Source organism: Cupressus sempervirens, chromosome 7 (genome assembly GCF_028749045.1).
Source record: "Cupressus sempervirens isolate cs-2001-9-10 chromosome 7, ASM2874904v1, whole genome shotgun sequence".
NCBI lineage: Eukaryota > Viridiplantae > Streptophyta > Pinopsida > Cupressales > Cupressaceae > Cupressus > Cupressus sempervirens.
In genome coordinates this window covers 23,989,752-24,008,386 of record NC_143124.1, presented here as the reverse complement: position 1 = coordinate 24,008,386, position 18,635 = coordinate 23,989,752, and positions in this window count along the sequence as shown.

Genomic DNA, 18,635 nt, shown 5'->3' with positions numbered 1-18,635 from the left:
TCAATCCCTAATCCATTGGGCATCCTACAAACTACATCATACATCATACACCATGAACCTTGATCTATCCATTCACTATGTGAATTAGACATCAGTTTGCAAGCTTAGTCTTCTACTTATCAAAATCCTTCCGCAAAGTTTGCAACCATGTCAAAGCACACTAAGCATTTACTTGATTCTTTGAATCAACAACAAACTATACCATGGCATACAACCCTAAGTGAGTTGCAACTAATATATGAGATCTTTGTTCACACATCACAAAGGACTGCAAAATTCATAAATAGGAGATAAAACTCAGAATGTAACTATTTTTATTGAATCATTGTATTCATTTTTCTGAATTAAATATATTGAGATATATAAGCTAACTCATTAAATACAAAAATAAACCAAAACTAAAATTGTCTTTACATTATTTGTTGTTCAAGAGAAAATTTGTTGAAAATAGTGGAAACTTAGTTGAGAACTTCCTCAAACCCTTGGGAACCAACTTTGTACAAAGAGATAAAGAAGAAAGATATAGAAGAGGAAGGAATTCCATATCTAATTTGGAATTGACACTTGTCCTCTTGAATTTCCATCCATTGTTGTTGAAAAGCCTCTTTCTTCTCTCTAGAACTGAAATTTGGATCAACTCTCATCATTTTGTATAACAAACTCACAAATATATTTTCCAAATGATGAGAAAATCACCTTTCTGATAAAATATCAGATATGGTATCAAAATTTTGCCAAAATCCCCATTGAACTACTTTGGCGATAAAAATATTAAAGCTAGCAAGATCCTCTCCAAATTTGGTGCATATCCATTTCATCATTTGGCCACAAACTTAAAGTGAAACTACCTAACCAGAATATTGTTAAAATTTGAGCTCCTCAAAAAAAGCTCAGATCTCTTACCTATTTCTTCCTATGTAAAAACTAATGGAAAATCTAGAAAGTAGACTTTGAGACCTTTCCATTGATATACAATTATCCTATATTTTCTTAAAAATTGGATCTATGACATCCATTTGAAACTCCAGGCTGAAAATTGATTTACAAACCCTTTCATTTTGCAAAAAATTACCTTACTATAAAGTTTCTACTTTATCAGCCTGTTCATGAGCTTGTTGGGGTTAACCCAACTCCTAAGAATGCAAAGGCATTATGGACAGCTCCAAAGGATGGTTGGTTAAAATTAACTTTAACAGGGTAGCTAGGGAAAACCTAAGTGTTACAGAGTGTGGGTGCATGGAAAGAGACCATAAGGGAAACATTCTCACATTCATATCCAAACGCTTGCATTATGGAACAAATAATACAGTAAAATGTTTGGAAGCTAGGGAGGCTCTGGGCTTAGGACCAAAAATTGGTTGTAAATGAATACATCTAGAAGGTGACTTGGAGATCATCATAAATGACACTAAGAGAGGAAAGATGGAGGCATGGCACCTAGATCAAAGTATACAGTAAATCAAGGAATTGCTTATGGTTTTAGATGATTTTAAGGTTTCACATTCATTTTGGGAAGCGAATAGAGTGGCGGATTTGTTAGCCAATTTAGGTGCCAATTCAACATTGGATCCACAAAAGGAAATCTTTGAGGACTTTCATCACCTTGGATTTAAATAAAGAGAGCACTATTGTTCAACCTTTAGACACAAAATTTACTCATGATAATTAGAACAGGAGGTTTAAAGGGAAAGGCATTATGAGTTTGATCTCCAATGATATTAATTATTTCATGGTAAGCAGATATTTCCTTGCTACTGATGTATCCCTCATGTGTGTTAAATGGATTGTTGATTCACTTTGGTACTTTGTTCTAGAGGGTAAGCTCTTTTTTTTTTTCACTAAGACATAAATGGAGGTGAACTTTGCTCTCAACTTGGACTCTCAAATATAGACCTATGAAGGCCAAATTTCCATGCGGCGTCTTAAACATTTTTTTTTTTTGACAACCCATTCTTTCAGAAGGGTCTTTAGTAGATGCTAGGGTTAGAATATTTGGAGGCATTCTGAAAGAGGAGATATTATTTGTATGTGGCATCATTGTTTGTTGTGCTCACGTTGATGGTGGAGAAATCAAAAGAAGAGGTCCCTCAGGTGGTGGTTGTGTATGGAGAAAGGCAGTGGCTTCTAGGGCTAGTGGATATAATTGAGAGAGTTGTTCTAGGTGTTGGAATTGAGATGGGTTATGTGCCTTGGCAACTAATTGGTGGAGGGGACTCTTCTATACAACCACTAGTGGTGTGGCTTTCGTGAACTTTGCTAGGCATTCACATCCCCAAAGTAGAACAAGGGTGGAAATTTATAGTGGAACTCCTGACTGAGCACACTTGGGTGCTGAAGGAGAAGGAATGAGGATTTATGAAGGATGTACCAAGGAAGAACACGCTTACGCCTGGACAACAAATTCACCACCAGATTGTGAAGAAATGCCACCTTAAGGTGGGTTTTGCCACAACACAAGGTTTTTGGGTTGATGCATCTTTGATAGTCGAAGAGGGGGAGGGAATTGTAAAGAATCATTGGGGGAGATAGGGGATTTTGGTGATGGATGACCACTCAACTCCAACTTTCACTCATGAGGAATTACCACAATGATTCAAGGAATAGCAGACAACGAAGATGGCGATGGCTCCTTTTTGTTTGCTTGACTGGTATAGTAGTTAGGTTGGGTGGTTTATCTTCATTAGAGTGTTCATACTCTGAAAATTTTTTTTGCTAAAGGCATATGTATGAACAGGGAAAGGGTAGTATAGGTTGAAAAGCTTCTAGCCATACCATAACAATGTATCTCTCTTTATCAATATAATACAAATATTACGTATCAAAAAAAAGTTTCTACTTTATAAAATAAACTCTGTTTTATTTAAAACCTAATGCACATTCATTTAGGGAATAAAATATTTTTTTTTAATTCTAAAATTTAGTCTTCCCTACAAATTTGGGTAAAATTTGGTCAACCTCTTAGAACAAGTGGCATCATTTCATTCGCTACTCCTTGCTTAGTCACTTGTCTTGTCAGCACCTACTTGAGTACCTCACCATGTCACTACCATGTGTTATCCTTTGATTTCCCATTGAACTTGTCACCTCACCATTGGACATGTTTCCACGTGGTGGTCTTTGATTTGTCATCACTATGTTGCTTCCCTTATTCGATGAGCAACTTCCCATGGTGAGAATGTGACAATCATCAATCTTTGCCATATGGTGCAATCTGGATTGTCCAATTTAAACCCACCTTTTTAGTATCCACTACCATTTGTCAACTTCTCACATTTTCACATGCCCTATCATCTTCTTGCCACATCATCATGACATTGTGACATTGCACCACGTGTCAGGTTCTGCCAACTCACTACCTCATTTTGCATTCACATATCATCTTGCCACTTCAATGCCTCGGAAACATATCACAACATAGCATTTTTGCATGCTCAGTCATCATTTACCATGTCATCGCAAGATAGCAATGAGTTGCCATATGTCACTTCTATATATGTCAACACATTGATCGACATGCCACGTCACTAATGCCATGTCACTGCTATTGATCTTAGTTTTGTTTTGACAATTGAGTGTCAACACACTTAAGATATTTACTAAGTTCTTGTCGAGCCACTAACACATGCCAAGTATAATATGTATAGATGTTGAGTTGTAATGAGTGTCGATTCACTCATGTGTCGAGTGAACAGTTGATCATGAGAAATTTCAAGTCCCGAGCAAGACAGAATTATACTAAGTGTCAAGCATCAATATTATCAAGTGTCGAGTAATACAGAATGGACCTAGTTACTTGCAATAGCAAAAACAACCATGTAAACCATTTTGATGCCAACTTTTGGATAGATCTCAAAGCTTTAAAGGATAAGATTGAATCTATTTAGCTTTTGTATGCAATCAACATGCAACCAATCAGCCACAGATTCATACCTAACCCTAAGCCACCAAAGTCTTTATAAGGAAGATGAAACCCCATAATTCAGTATGAATAAGGAAGTGATGTGAGTGAAGAATTGAAGGAAGGAAAGGGGTGAATTGATTAGAAAGAATTAAAATTGACTTAGGAGAGTGAAAGAATTGTAGAATTAGTTTGCAGAATAGAGGATCAGTGATGCAGTGTTGGCAAATTAGATCAAAAAGATCAAGATGGACAAAATTGAGATCTAAAATCAGAAAGACAAAGCTATAAGTTATTAGATCAAACATTCTACTATTACTTTCTAACAACTGTATCAATAGGTTGAAATCCTTTGGACTAAGGTTGACTTAATAGTCATTGTGAAATATATTAATAGGGTGACATTCCAAGTGAATATTTTGAAAGTCCTTTAACCAGGCACACTTCTGACAGGGTGTTCAAAATCCTTTACTAGGGTAGGATCTAATAATCCTTTGTAAGCCTTTAACAAGACCAACCTTTCACAGGGTAGAACATGAAAATGGTCAAACTATGTAACGTTAACATGTGACACTTTATTGCTGCAGTAGTGAAGAATTGTGGGTGTCATCCCCACCCCAATTTTACCTTCTCATTGGAGGGTTTTTGGGTAATAATATCAAGTGTCAAGTGTGTGTATTATTATATGTTTGATGCATTTTCTTTACATTTCATTTCAGTTTTTGCATGCATCTAATGAATGGTAAAATTTGATTTAAGTATTATAGTTTGAACTTTTGATTCACACCCCCCCCCCCCCCCCCCCCCCCGAGAAGTATATGTTTCGCATTTGTATTTCCAACAATTGGTATCAGAGCTGAGTTCTCATTAGAAGAAGCCTTACAGCTTGGAGAAAAGATCTTGAAATGGAAGTTTACAAGTTGGGAAAGACCATTGAAAACTAGGAGATTGAGATACATATCATATTACAACAATTGAATGAAGCCAGAGATGCTTTGAGGAGTTTGCTAAAGAGAAGGAAATAGATTTCCAGAGAAAAAAATGACACACAATATAAAGAGATTGACACCACAAAGTTATTTGCAAAAGGAGAATCAAAAGAATTTGATGCAACAATTGTAGATTTGATGGAAAAGAATAGAGCACAAGCCGAAGAAATCAAAAATCTCAGGTTGGAACAAGAATCACAAGCTATTCTACTATGTGAGGTGACTAAATAAAAGAAGAAAGCTATAGAAGACAAGGCCATGATTGAAGAAGACAAAAGAATTTTGGCAAACAGATTGGAGAAAAAGTCAACAGAGCTATCTAGGATCTCAAACATGCAATTGGACACCCTAAGTTAGATGATGAATGCTCATCATGAGTTGAATGTCAAAGACATTGAGATCACCACACTGAAGTTGCAAAATGAACAACTGCAAAGTGATCTAAGAAGAGAAAGAGAGATTGTAGAAAGCTTCAACAAGCCAAATGAAGCCATCAAATACTTTGAGAAACTACTGCAATCCCGTAGATCCAACAATGGTACATCAAGAGAAGGCTATACAAGCACTGAAGAGGGAGAGTCATCCAAGATTTTTGAAGAAAGGAATGGAAAACGTAAGAACTCCAAACCCACTTTTCATCATTATGGTAAGAAAGGACATACAACTAATGTTTGCAGGAACAAGAAAGCAAGTCAGAATGCTAAGCCAAAGAACATGACTCATTATTGCAAGCACGATAAACAAGATCATCAGGCACGTGAATGCAGAACCAGAATCATGCATGCACCAAAATTTGAAGGAAACTGCTACAATTGTCAAAATTTTGGACACAGAGCATTTTGAATGTAGATCCAAGTCCACATGGTCATCAAGGAAGCCAACAAAGATAAGAAGTTATGAAAACTCCTATAACTAGGATTACAATACAAGATATAAGAACACACTTCAGTGGTAACTACAATAGATGGTTGAGTCAAACTACATGCTTTAGTTGTTTAAAGACTGGTCATATCAGCAAGCATTGCCCAACAAGGTCAGAGACACCTAACTCAGAATTTAACAAAGGAAAAAGAAAGGTAGATGTTGAACACAATAGAGGAGAGATAAAGAAAACATAGAAGAAAAAAGATGGAAGCAACACATCAAATGAAGGGGATCACTTCACCTGATAGGTCAAGTGGTCACATCTCATCAAATTAAGTAAAATAAGTTATGTAGGATTAATATTTAAAGTGTTTCATCATACATCAATTCCAAAAAGAAGTTAGTACTAAAAAGATATATTAGCATAAAGAAAAATATAAGTTAATAAGGAAATTCCAAGGTCAAATCTTCAAGGTTTCACATTACTACCAAGTGTGAAAAGTTCTCTTCAGTTGTCAAGTAAAATACTAGTATGTGCAAGGTTGTCAGCCAAAGTCAGTCGAAGCCAAGTCAGTAATAGTTGTCGAGTGATGGTAAAGTTAATGGATATCGAGTAAAACAAAAATCATATTGAAGTCAAGTTTACATTTGTACATGTACCATGCAATAAATGTTATATTTTGAAAAGGTATAAGATCAAATTTTACATATTTCTTCATCATTACAAATTTAGGGCAAGAGAAAATAGATTGAAGAAGTGATTCACAAGAGAGATCAAAGCATTTGCACGGATGATAGTAAAGATCAATCATCATTTCATTGATTTTAAAGGTATTCTTCATCTGCCAAGCTACGTAGTTTCATATTTGTTAAAACCCTAGTTTGCATAATGGCCTCAAGTTCAAAGAATGTAAAGGAGAAAGAAATGTTCGATGTTCAATTGATTAGAAATGAGGTCAAACAACCAGATTTCAAGGCTATACTAGAAGTTGCTTATAAAAAATGACCTAGCAAGCACGTTATCTATGATTCTACCTAAGGTTGTAATGGTCCAAGATGTGAGGAAGTGTTATAATTACAAGTTAGGAGGAATTGAAGACATGGAAATCAAACAAGCATATGAAAAATTATGTGAAAATGGGGTGTTAAAGGAGGAACTTAAAATTTTAGAGAGGAAGGGCTTAACCTATGCCCTAGATTTCCCAACAGTTTTCAAAACTGAATGGATCAAAATAGTTCTTAGCAAAATACATGATGGATGTCTATGGTTAGAAGGAGGACCTATCAAAATTTCAAAGAGAATTATACATAGGGTTATTAGATACCCAACCCTAGATCAGCCCAAGACATTGAGGAGTGATTCTAAAGGAGTAATTGAGAGAAACATAGGGACTAAGTGGAACAAGCATGGAAATACTATTGACACTATTACAAATACACTTATTGACTTTACCATTAGATTCATATCAGATAAATTATATTAGTCAATTAGACTAAATAGTGTTCCTTTTATAGCATTTGATGTAGGCTATAAGATTGTCAAGAAAGATCATACTCATGATCTTGCAGAACTCCAACTACAGCAAATAATGGAGAACCTAGGAGAAATGAGAAATTCAAAGAGTGCTCAATGTAATTTTGGTTCAATATTGGTATGTATATTCTTCTATGTGCAAAATGAGTTCCCATCTTTTGGTAATTTAGGATGGAAGACCAATAGGTCAGTTTCTGTGCAAATCAATGAGTATATTGAACAAATGGGAGAAAATTCTGAGTCAGTAATGACTAGCGATTTTGAAGACTTCAAGAAGTCCATGAAATATAGGTTAAGAATTACTATTTACCTAGTAGAGCAACATTACAATGATATTTGTTTCCTTGTAGACATTGAGTACACTTTCATTTAGGTTGTTGTACCCAGAGTCAGATGGTTAAGGTATCTAGGATGTGAAATTAATATTGATGAAGCCTCAGTTGCTATCACTGCACTACTTGTTAAAGAAGTTGATAAGACTACCAAAAATTTTGGTAATTATGATGTTGTAAAGTCAAAGGTTGAGATGGAATTGAAGATAGCCTCAGCTTTGAAAAAGATAGATAAAATGGTGAGAAAACTAAAAGCTAAGTTTGGGAAAGGTGTAGGAGATAATGATAAAGAAGATGACAAAGAAGATAAAGAGGAAGAAGAGGTACAAGGTCATGAACCTCTTTCTTTGACCCAAGGCATGGGTGAAGATTAGGAAGAAGAAGGTGTCGAGGGAGAAGAAGCTGAGGAAGCACCAACAAAGCCAAAACCAAAGAAAAGAAAATCCAAGACATAGCCTGTTGCACAACCAAAGGCAAAGAAGACTACAAAACCAAGTGCAACAAAGCCTACAACTCCAGCAACAAGAGCCGCTACAAGGGTAACTACTCAAAAATCCGGCAATGAGCAAGCAAGAGGGAAAACTAAGGTTACTGAATAGACCGGTCTAGTGTAGAAGAAATCAAGAAGAAAATACATAGCACAATCAGAGACAGATGATGAGAAGAAAGATTCTAAGGAAAAAAGTCAATATAGAGTAGTAAGTCATGCTCACAAATTTTCTCTTGAAAACATTTGTGATAATGTTAGAGATAATGAAAAATTGATAGGATTGAAAAACATTGAATTTGGAAAACTTGGTAGAGAAGACCAAAACATGATAAAAGAGTCAATATATGCCATGATGGCAAAATTCAAGAACACTCCTCTTGAATTGGACAACACAATGCCAGAGGAATTGTAAACCATTATTGAGAATAAGTAGCATTATTTCCTAAATGTTGAAAAAGAAATAAGAGAATCAACATTAGCACAAGTAATGCCAAATTTAACAAGGGGTAAAATTGCTAAAGCAAACAAAAATTATGGAAATCAATTTGCACCCAAATATAGAGCTTTTAGCATTTTGCAGAACAAGATTGAGGATGTTATCAAGAAATCCACCCAAATGTGGAAGTTAATATATGGATTGACAACTATCAAAGAAGGAGAAGAAGATCCCTTTGAGGGAAGAAACAATGAGGAAGAAGGTGAGGACAAGGAAGAAGAAATAGAAAAAGAAAATAAGACACCACAATGGAGGAGACACAATAGAAGAAAGATGGGATGGCAACAGTTGATGTAGAAAACAGAATAGAGTGTGGAAGACTCACAATTGCCAACCATGAGCCCTCCACATGACACAAACACACCTGCAAAAACCATAATAGTGAAAGATGTTCCTGATAACTCACCTCAGAATATTAATCCATTAACTAAAAAGGATCTGGAAGAGATACTTGATGAATCTACATTACAAGCAAGATTATGTGAAAATCCTATATTGGTCAGTGTGGATGAACTCCAAAAAGCAGTAGCTGATATAATAAGGGAAAAGGTGAACACACAAGAACTACCTTCTACCATCCCTACAGCTACCAGTGCTCAACCAATAATACAACTAGAGGATAAATCTACAAAGGTTGACACTACTGCAAATGTTGATGTAGTTGATACAACTCATACTACAGAAGTAAAGGAGACTACAATAGAACAAATAGGACAAACAGATGTTTCTATACCTAATGCACAAACACAAGGTGCACCACAATTAATTCTAATAGATCAAGGTAGATCTGATGAAGAAAAGGACACACCCAAGGAGAAGGAGCAAGAAGCCATACAAACATTGGTAAACTTACCAACATCTAGCACTCCTACTAAAGTCCTTCAGAGGCTAAGCTCTGATGTAGCACTAGGCTCTAGCTCAACAAAGGTTGCTAAGGTATTTCATTATGGTGATGCACTTTGGATGAAGAAATAATGATACCCAAATATGACTATGCAACCATGACATTAGAATAGATCAATATAATGCAAGAGGCATTGGAGAGAAATAAGAATAAAGAAATACTCAGGAAATAGTAGAAATAGAGGCAAGTACTTCAAGAGATCAAAGACATCTTTTTAGATGCTTTTAGCTTGCAAGCACTTGATGAATCTAAACCTATATTAGAACAACTATTAGAAATTGTTAAATAGGAGACTAATGAAGGCCAGGATACTAATGTTAAACTTATGGAATGGTCTGAAAAAAAATTTCAAGGGAAAGTCAATGAGAAAATATTTGGTGAAATAGCACTATCACAAGTTGAATTGGCTACCAAAATTGAGAAAGTGAAGAAATTACTTGAGAACATATTCTCATTGTACACAAAATTTTGTGATCCCACACTCTTGGTGGGGGGGTGAATCAAAAGTACCAAACTTTAAGCTATAAAACCTTTTAACTAATAATTCATGCATGAAACATATCTAATTAACATGAAAGTAAAGGCATGCATTTAAATAAACAACACAATATTTGGTCACCCAAAACCCTCCAAAATGTGAAGGTAAAATTAGGGTGGGGATGGCACCCACAACTGATCACTGCAGCAATATGTAGATTTTCAAGGTTACAAAGTTTGGCCATCATCAATGGTCTGCCCTGTGAAAGGCCTGCCCTATTAAAGTCTCTAACACCCTGTTAAAAGTGACCTGTCTAAAGGATTTACAAACATTCACTTGGAATGTCACCCTGTTAACAAACTTACAATATGGTTGTTAAACCAAACTATCTTCATAGGATTTCCATTATTCTAATACAATGGCTAGAAAGTATTGTAGAATGTGTTGACCTGATGACTTACAATCTTCAATTACTGATTTCAAATCCTTGTTCTATCCAATCTGATCTAATCCTTCTTGATCTGATATAACTCTATTCGAAGTGTTGATTCTCTATTCTAACGTTCATTGATATGCTAACTGATACTGTAATTTTGTCTTTCTTCTAAGTCTTTTTACCCCTTTAAACTTCACTAGCATTCTCTCCTTGCATTCATGTACCACACTAAAATTAAGGGGTTTTGACCTCCTTAAAAAGGTTTCAAGACTTACGGTTAGGTATGAATCTATGATTGAGATTCATCCATCTTTCCCACTCAATTCTTTCCATTTTTCTGATTGGTTGCATGTTGATTTCAGTGGGAATTAAAAAGATTCGATCTTATCTTTTAGATCCTTTGAGATTCATCTTGAGTCAGCTCAAAAATGGTTTACATCTTAGTTTGTGAGGGCACAAACTCTTATGTTGATTCTATGTTACTTAGCACTTACTGATTGTTGATGTTTGACACACATAGGAGTTTTGTCTTGCTCGGCATCTATAGGAATTCTATCTTACTCGGCTCCTATAGTAATTCAATATTTCTCGGCACCTATACTCTACTCAGTACATATACTAACTCGGCATCAATTTTTACTCAAGACTTGAAACTTTCTTGGCACTATTTATCTACTTGGCATCTGAATAACTCATCACTTGTTGAATTTTTGGTTCAACACATACTGTAACTCAGCATCTATATTATACTCGGCATCAACTTAGAAATTTATTAAGTATGTTGACACTCAATTTTCAAAACCAATCTGAGACCAAAAAACTCCCCCTTTGACATGAGTGTCAAAAACACTTAACTAAACATTATGAATCTAATCTCTATGATTATAATATACATCCTGTTTGGCATATGTATAAAACTTCAAAATTGTTCAAAATTTCATGAAGATACCTCAAAATTTGTATCTCCCCCTGAGCTGATGTGCCTTTTTTGTATCCACAACTTCTCATGTTGATTATGCTTTGCCTTGTCATTTTACCTTATATGTCTTGTTCTATCTGCTCTATTTTTGCTCCTCCCTTTCACACATCTTTCCTTACAATTATTGTATCCTTTTGGCTTTATTATTTCTCAAAATTAATCTCCTTATCTCCCCCTTAGTTTTATTTATCTCCCTCAAAATTTTGTCTCCCCCTTTTTTGATACTTATGTCAAAGGGTGCTAAACATTAACTGAATACTTTGCCAAAAAGGATTTATTTAACTCCATAACAATCTTAAGAACAACATCCCAATTGTCTAGTGCAATTTCCAGAGATTTAAGTTGGATGGTTGTCTCTATTGCAAGGTGAACTAGACATTCTAGTGTAGAAAGATTGGGGTCTTTCTTAATCACATTTTTAGCATAGGTCAGTTCCTTCTACAAAATTTCCATGTGAGGGGTAATCGCAGATTGTATTTGTATCAATTTGACCTTTATGTTCATCTCATCTACTATTAACACAGCTAGTTCCTTATGTGTGTGAAGCGTAGTAGCAAAATGCTTCTCACTCTGAGTTGGATCCTTGGGTAGCTACATGCTTGATATTTTTAGGTTCCTCTCCAAGATCATTATCCTTTGGCTAGTCTCTTGTGTGAAAATTGATGGATCACATAGCTTTAATTACAATGAGAATATGTTCTCAATTACTGCTTTTACCTTTTCTATCTTCTTGGCTAGCTCAACTTGAGATAGTGCTATTTCACCTGATATTCTTTCATTCACCTTCATTTGAAACTTCTTTTTGGACCATTCTAACAATTTTGCATTATTATAGAGGTCTTCATTCTGTACTTGGTCCACTATACTTGATAATGTCTCCATGATTGGCTTGGTTTCATCAAGTACTTGCAAGATGCATGCATCTAAAAAGATGTATTTTATCTCTATCAATGCTTACCTCTACTTGTACGCATTTCTAAGTATCTCTTGTTTCTTCTTCTTCTCTAGTGCCTCTTGTACTTCATTTATCTTATCTATATTCATGGTTTTATAGTCATACTTGGGAATGACTATCTCTTCATCAAGAGTAGGGTCTTCGTAGTGAAGTACCCTAGCAACTTTGGTAGAGCTCGAGCCCAGTGCTAAATGTTGAAGTGGTACTACTTCAGTGCTCACTTGTTGTGTTGTTCATGTAGGGTTCCTTGTTGTAGGTAGATTTATCAGTGTTTATATTGACTCTTATTCTTTCTCCTTAGGGGTCTCCTCCTCTTCTATTCTACTTTGATCAATTATTATGATATGAGGTGGTGTACCTTGTCCTATTTGATCCTTTGGTTGCTCCTCGGTAGTTGTTGTGTCTAGTACTATGGAATCAACCTTAGTTGTTGTGTCTTGTGCACCTTGTTCTAAGGGTTGTCCACTTGTAGTTGTTTGGATATGTGAAGTTGGTTCTTCTGGATTCACCTTCTCTTTTGTGATATTAACTACAGCCTTTTGTAATTCTTCCACACTCACCAAGTCTAGATTTTTACACAACTATGGTTGTAGAGTAGTCTGGTGAAGGATCTTTTTAAGGTCCTCTATAGTCAATGGGTTTATGTTCTGACCAGAAGTTTTAGGAACATCCTATACAATTACTATATCTACAAGTGTGGGAGTTACATGTGGATGACTTAGTGGTGGCAATTGTGTGTCTTGCACACTTTGTTCTTGTTGCTACCCCTCAGTAGTTTCCATTTCATCTTTTTGTGTCTGCTTCTCCAATGTAACATCTACCTTTTCCTTTTCTCGTTCTTCCTCCTTATCATTGTCTTCTTCCTCCTCATTATTTCTACCATCAAAGGGGTCTACTTCTCCTTCTTTCATTGTTGTCAGCCCATAAATCAATCTCCACATTTGTGTGGACTTTTTCACAACATCTTCATTTTTATTCTACAATATACTAAAGGCTCTATACTTGGGTGCAAATTTTCTCCCATGCTTCTTATTTTCCTTACTTATTTTCCTTTAGTAAGTTCAGACATTACTGGAGCCAATGTTGACTCTCTTATTTCTTTCTTCATATTGAGGCAATAATGCCATTTATTTTCTACAATTGAATATAACTCCTTAGGCAATGTATTGTCAAGTTCAAGTAGAGTATTCTTGAACCCTGCCATTATAGTGTAAATTGATTCTTCCACTATGTTATGTTTCTCTCTACTTAACTTATTAAATCAATACCTTTTAATCCTAACAAGTCTACATTATCCCTTATTTTATCACAATTTTTTTCAAAATCAAACTTAGGGGTGTGACTTACCACTCTGAATTGGTTGGTCTCCTCTAACTCTATTCTCTCTTCATTTGATTCAGGAGGTGCTACATATTTTCTTCTCTACTTATTCTAGGCTAGACCTTCCTAGTCAGCCCTTCTTCTTTTCTTGTTCCTTAGCCTTCTTTGATGTAGCTCTTGTGTTGGCCCTTGTGGTAGGCTTTTCTAGGCTAGGCTTTGCAACTTTCTTTGGCTTGGCAACTGGTTTGGTGGTAGCTTTTCTCTTCTTTGGCTTAGGCTTGGGTGCTTCCTTGTTTTCCTCTTCCTCCTCAGCACCTTCTACATCTTCTACATCTTCTCCCATGCATTGAGTTAATGTAAGTGGCCCCTAACCCTACTCTTCTTCATCATCATCTGCCTCTTCGTCATCCTCCTCACCTTTTGTAATGCCTTCACCAAATCTTGCCTTAAGATTCTTTACCAATTTTTCCTTTTTCTTCAAGGTTGAAGCAATTTTCAATTCCATATCCACCTTGGATCTTACAACATCAAAAGTGCCAAAGGGTTGAGCACTTTTGTCAATGTCTTATTCTAGTAAAGTTTTTATTGTTGTAGATGCCTCATCAATATTTATCTCATAACCAAGTGGCCTTAGCCATCTTACCCTTGGTACTACTGCTTGGATGTATGTGAAATCAATGTCCACTAGAAAATATATGTCATTAATGTGTTGTTCAACTAATGAAATGGGTATCCTAAGTCTCTATTTCATAGATTTCTTGAAGTCTTCAAAGTAGATGGATATTATGGTCTCAAAATTTGCCCCCATCTGCTCTATGATTGACCTGTACTACTATTGACTTGTTTATCTTCTAGCTTACCTTTCCAAAAGAGAGGAATTCATTCTAAACATATCAAAATTGCTCCAAATTTGCATTGGGCTCCCTTTTTTCTTCTTATAGCTCACAAGTTTTCCATGATCTGTTGTAATTGCAATTTAGCTAGATCATAAGTATGATCCTTTTTGACAAGTTTTTAATCAACGTCTACTACAATATAGGGAACATTGTTGAGTCGACTTGATTAGTAAAATTTGTGGGATATGACTCTAACTGCAAATTCAACAAGAAGATCTTTGATTGTGTCTATTGTTATCCCTCTCTTTTTCCATTTTGCCCTGGTGTTTTTCTCTATAGCTTCTTTAGAATCACTCCTTAGGGTTTTAGGCCATTCTAGGTTTGGATACTCGGTCACCCTATGTATAATTCTCTTGGATATTTTAATGGTTCCATCCTCCAACCAAAGGCTTCCATCATGGATTTGACTCAACACAATTATAATTCATTTTGTCTTGAACACAATTGGAAAATCTAGGGCACAAGTTAAGCCCTTCCTCTCAACAATTTAAAATTCTCCCTTCCAAACTCTGTTCTCACACAATTTTTCATATGCCTCCCTAATTTCCATATCACCTATTGCACCAATCTTACAATTTTAACATATTTGCACATCTTGCACCATCACCACTTTAGGTGGAATCATGGATAAAGCTCCAGCAGGGTCATTTTTGTAAGAAACTTTGGGAATAGCTCTAAAATATGGCTACTTAACTTCATTAGTAACTAATTTGACTTCAAACAACTCCTTTTCCTGGGGTTTTCTAGAGCTAGAGGCCATTTCCACAACCTAGGGTTTTAACACATAGAAATAGCTTAACTATGTAGCTTGGCACAAGTGTAAATACCTTAAAATCGATGAAAAGATGTTGATTCTTAGTTGGAATCTTCACAAATGCTTCAATCTCTTCTTGGAAACCATTTTTATGCTCTTCTTGCTCTTGCTCTATATTTGCAATGATGAAAAATGATCGAAAACACAACCATATACCCTTCATTTCATAGCATTTAATGTTCAGTGCTTATACAATTCTAGTTTACTCTACTTCCACTAATTTCCAATTACTTATCATAGACTAGAGTTTCCCTTATTCGATTTCAATAACAATTTTCCTTTGCTTGGTATCCACTACTAACTTAGCTTCTACTGATTTTGCCAAACAACAACTTTCCTTACTCGGCTGTAGACACCTAAAAACCTTTAGAAAATAAAGTATTTTTATTTTCTGAAAAAGTCCTGATGACATCATCATTTATTAATTAATTAATTATTTAATTAATTAATTAATTTTTATGCCATTAAATCTCTTTATCTTAATTAAAAATATTTAATTAAGGAATCCCTCACAAAAATGTTTAAATCTTATTTAAACATTATTTCCTTATTTATTAATTATTTAATTAATAAATTGACCAAAAATCCTAAAATAAATAAAAAATTTATTTTTTGCCCAAAACTTGGCCAATTTCCTTATGACCAATAACCTCTTCCAAAATCTTCTAATCCTTCTTTAATTTTGATTAAAGGCTAATCCCATCATTTCCTACCCCTAATCCCAACTCAAAATATTTAATTAAGATTAAATATTAATCCTCATGTTTATTAAAAAAGTTTTAATAAATATCTCCTCAACCCAAACCCTTGAAATAAATAAAACTTTATTTATTTCCTAAAAATCTAATTTATCCTCATCCTAAGAAGTTCTAGACTCTTCTAGAAAGTCTCCATCCTCATCCTAGGAAATTCTAGACTATTCTAGAAAGTCTTTATCCTCCTCCAAAATCTAGACTCTTCTAGAAGATGTCTTTAAACCTAATCCTAATCCCCTCCTAACCTTGTCACATTCCCTAAACATGGGTTAAGACTTACTAACCCAAGCCAAAGTTAACAAATATCTCCTCCTTCACCAACCCTCATTAAATGCCATCCACTTGCCTATCCCTAAGCTAATCCTAAACCATCCTAATCCATCCTCTAATCATTTGCACAAGCCTAAGAAAGCTTAAAACCTTCCTAATCAAGTCCAAGTCGAATTTGCTCTCACCACCCTCAAAATATCTCAACCATAAAACTTTATGAAGTCCACTAGGTCATAAATGACTCTTACAAGCCCTTTTATTGCTCTTACAAGTCATTATGAGGGTCTTTATGAAGATTTTATCTCTTGAGCCTCCTTTGTTGACTCATCCTTACCCTTTCCTCCATCCTCTCACCATGTGACATGTGTCACTCCTTGATTGGCTATAAGGAAGCACAATCCATGTGCTCTCCTCTCATGCAATCTGAGCCCTCCATAAGCTTTTTCCCATCCTTGCATCTTAGCCCTCAAACCCTCAAGCCTCTTGCCTATAAATTGGATCCTTCCCCTTTGCAAAATAACACAATCCATGAAGTAAAGTTATAATGCTATTTTGAGAGCCAAATCCATTCTAAAGCCATCTATCCACACCAAAAATCCACAATCATCCATTGAAGCCTTTGGAAGCATATTGAGCATACATCCTATCCATTTAGATAAAGCTACTCAACAAGAGAGCTTCTTATTGAGAGAGTCCATTAATGGCTCATATTCTCAATTAAGAGCTCATCTTAGTCTATCTTGAAGTTTATGAATTTTGTTTAGTTTGTAGAAGCTTTATTTAAATTTGGTTTCTATTAGCATACTAACATTGCTCATATACATTTTGGCACGCCCGGTGGGACCCCGCATGGGTCATCTTCATTAGATTTTTTAGTCAAGTTTTGTATGTTATTTGCTGATTTTGGCTAATTTTTCTTGTTTTTGTGATTGGTAGGATTGTATAAATTGGTTTTGTAGGTCCACATGAGCATGAAGAAGACAAAGGAACTCATAATCTATCTCATAGTGTTTGCAGATTTTTCAAGCTTATAGGTGGACAAAGAACTTGAAATTCTTCTTCCTCTTCTTGTCTATATTCTTCTTATTCCATCTACTTCTTCTTCTTCTTCTTGTGGTAGATCTTGACCATTTTTTTTTAAGGAAGCAAAATCATACACACTTATTTTTAGTGCTTAAAATGAACCCCCAAATCATACTTAAATCCATTGAAAAATTAAAAATTTGCAAGAAAGAAAAAATCTTTTAACAAGTGAAACTAAACCAATCTAATCATTTGCATCCTTGCAACATCAAGGTTTTAGATGCATTCATGCAAAATTAGGAACACTTCATTTTTGGGAATTTAAAAAGAACTTCAAGTTTCTATTTCAAAAGGTTCAAAATCAACACTAAGTGCACACTAAAGTTCTTTTAAAAAATCTCATGAAAACTAAGAGTCCTAAATGGTTGCCAAAAAATTGTCCTAAAAGCTTTGTTATTTGTTCCAAACAAATGTCTTATTGCAAAATCTTGAATGTTTCTTAGGATTTTCGTGCATCAAAACAATCTAGGAATATCATTTTTGGGCTTAAAACATGCAAACTAGAACACAAAATCTTGAATGAAAAGCAAAGTCCAAAGATTAATTTTCACTTTTGAGTCCAAAAACAATCTTGAATGATCTAAGGTTAAAACAAAGCACTTCAAAGTTCTTAAAACAACACACAAAATCTCAATCTTGAATGCTCAAAGGAAAAAACTTGAATGTTTAACCACTTGTCTTTGAATGCATGTTGCTAAAATCACTCTTGAATGCCATGGATTAAAATCAAATTTTTCTTGAATGCATGATTAAAACAACAAATCTCAATCTTGAATGCCTAAATGAACATTGCATGGTTTGGATGCATTTTCAATGACGCTCGCATTTCTTATGTTGACGATCTCTCGACTTTCATTATGCTGACGACGCTGTCAAATTGGAATTAACATTGTATGCCATAATCACAAGTGTCTTCAATCATAGCTTACAAAATCTAAATCATCAATTGGAATGAACGCGTGTTTTTTAGCCCAAGATCATCCAAGTCTTCTCTCCCCTTGTCGTCTTTCGAGGCCATCTTGGGTGCATAAGATTAGGATCCAAAATCTTGTCTTAGCTTTTTAGGAGGCCTGCTTGGGGATTTCATCACCCCTTGAGACGACCTCAACTCCAGCGTTCCGGTGGAGTATAAAGATCGGGAG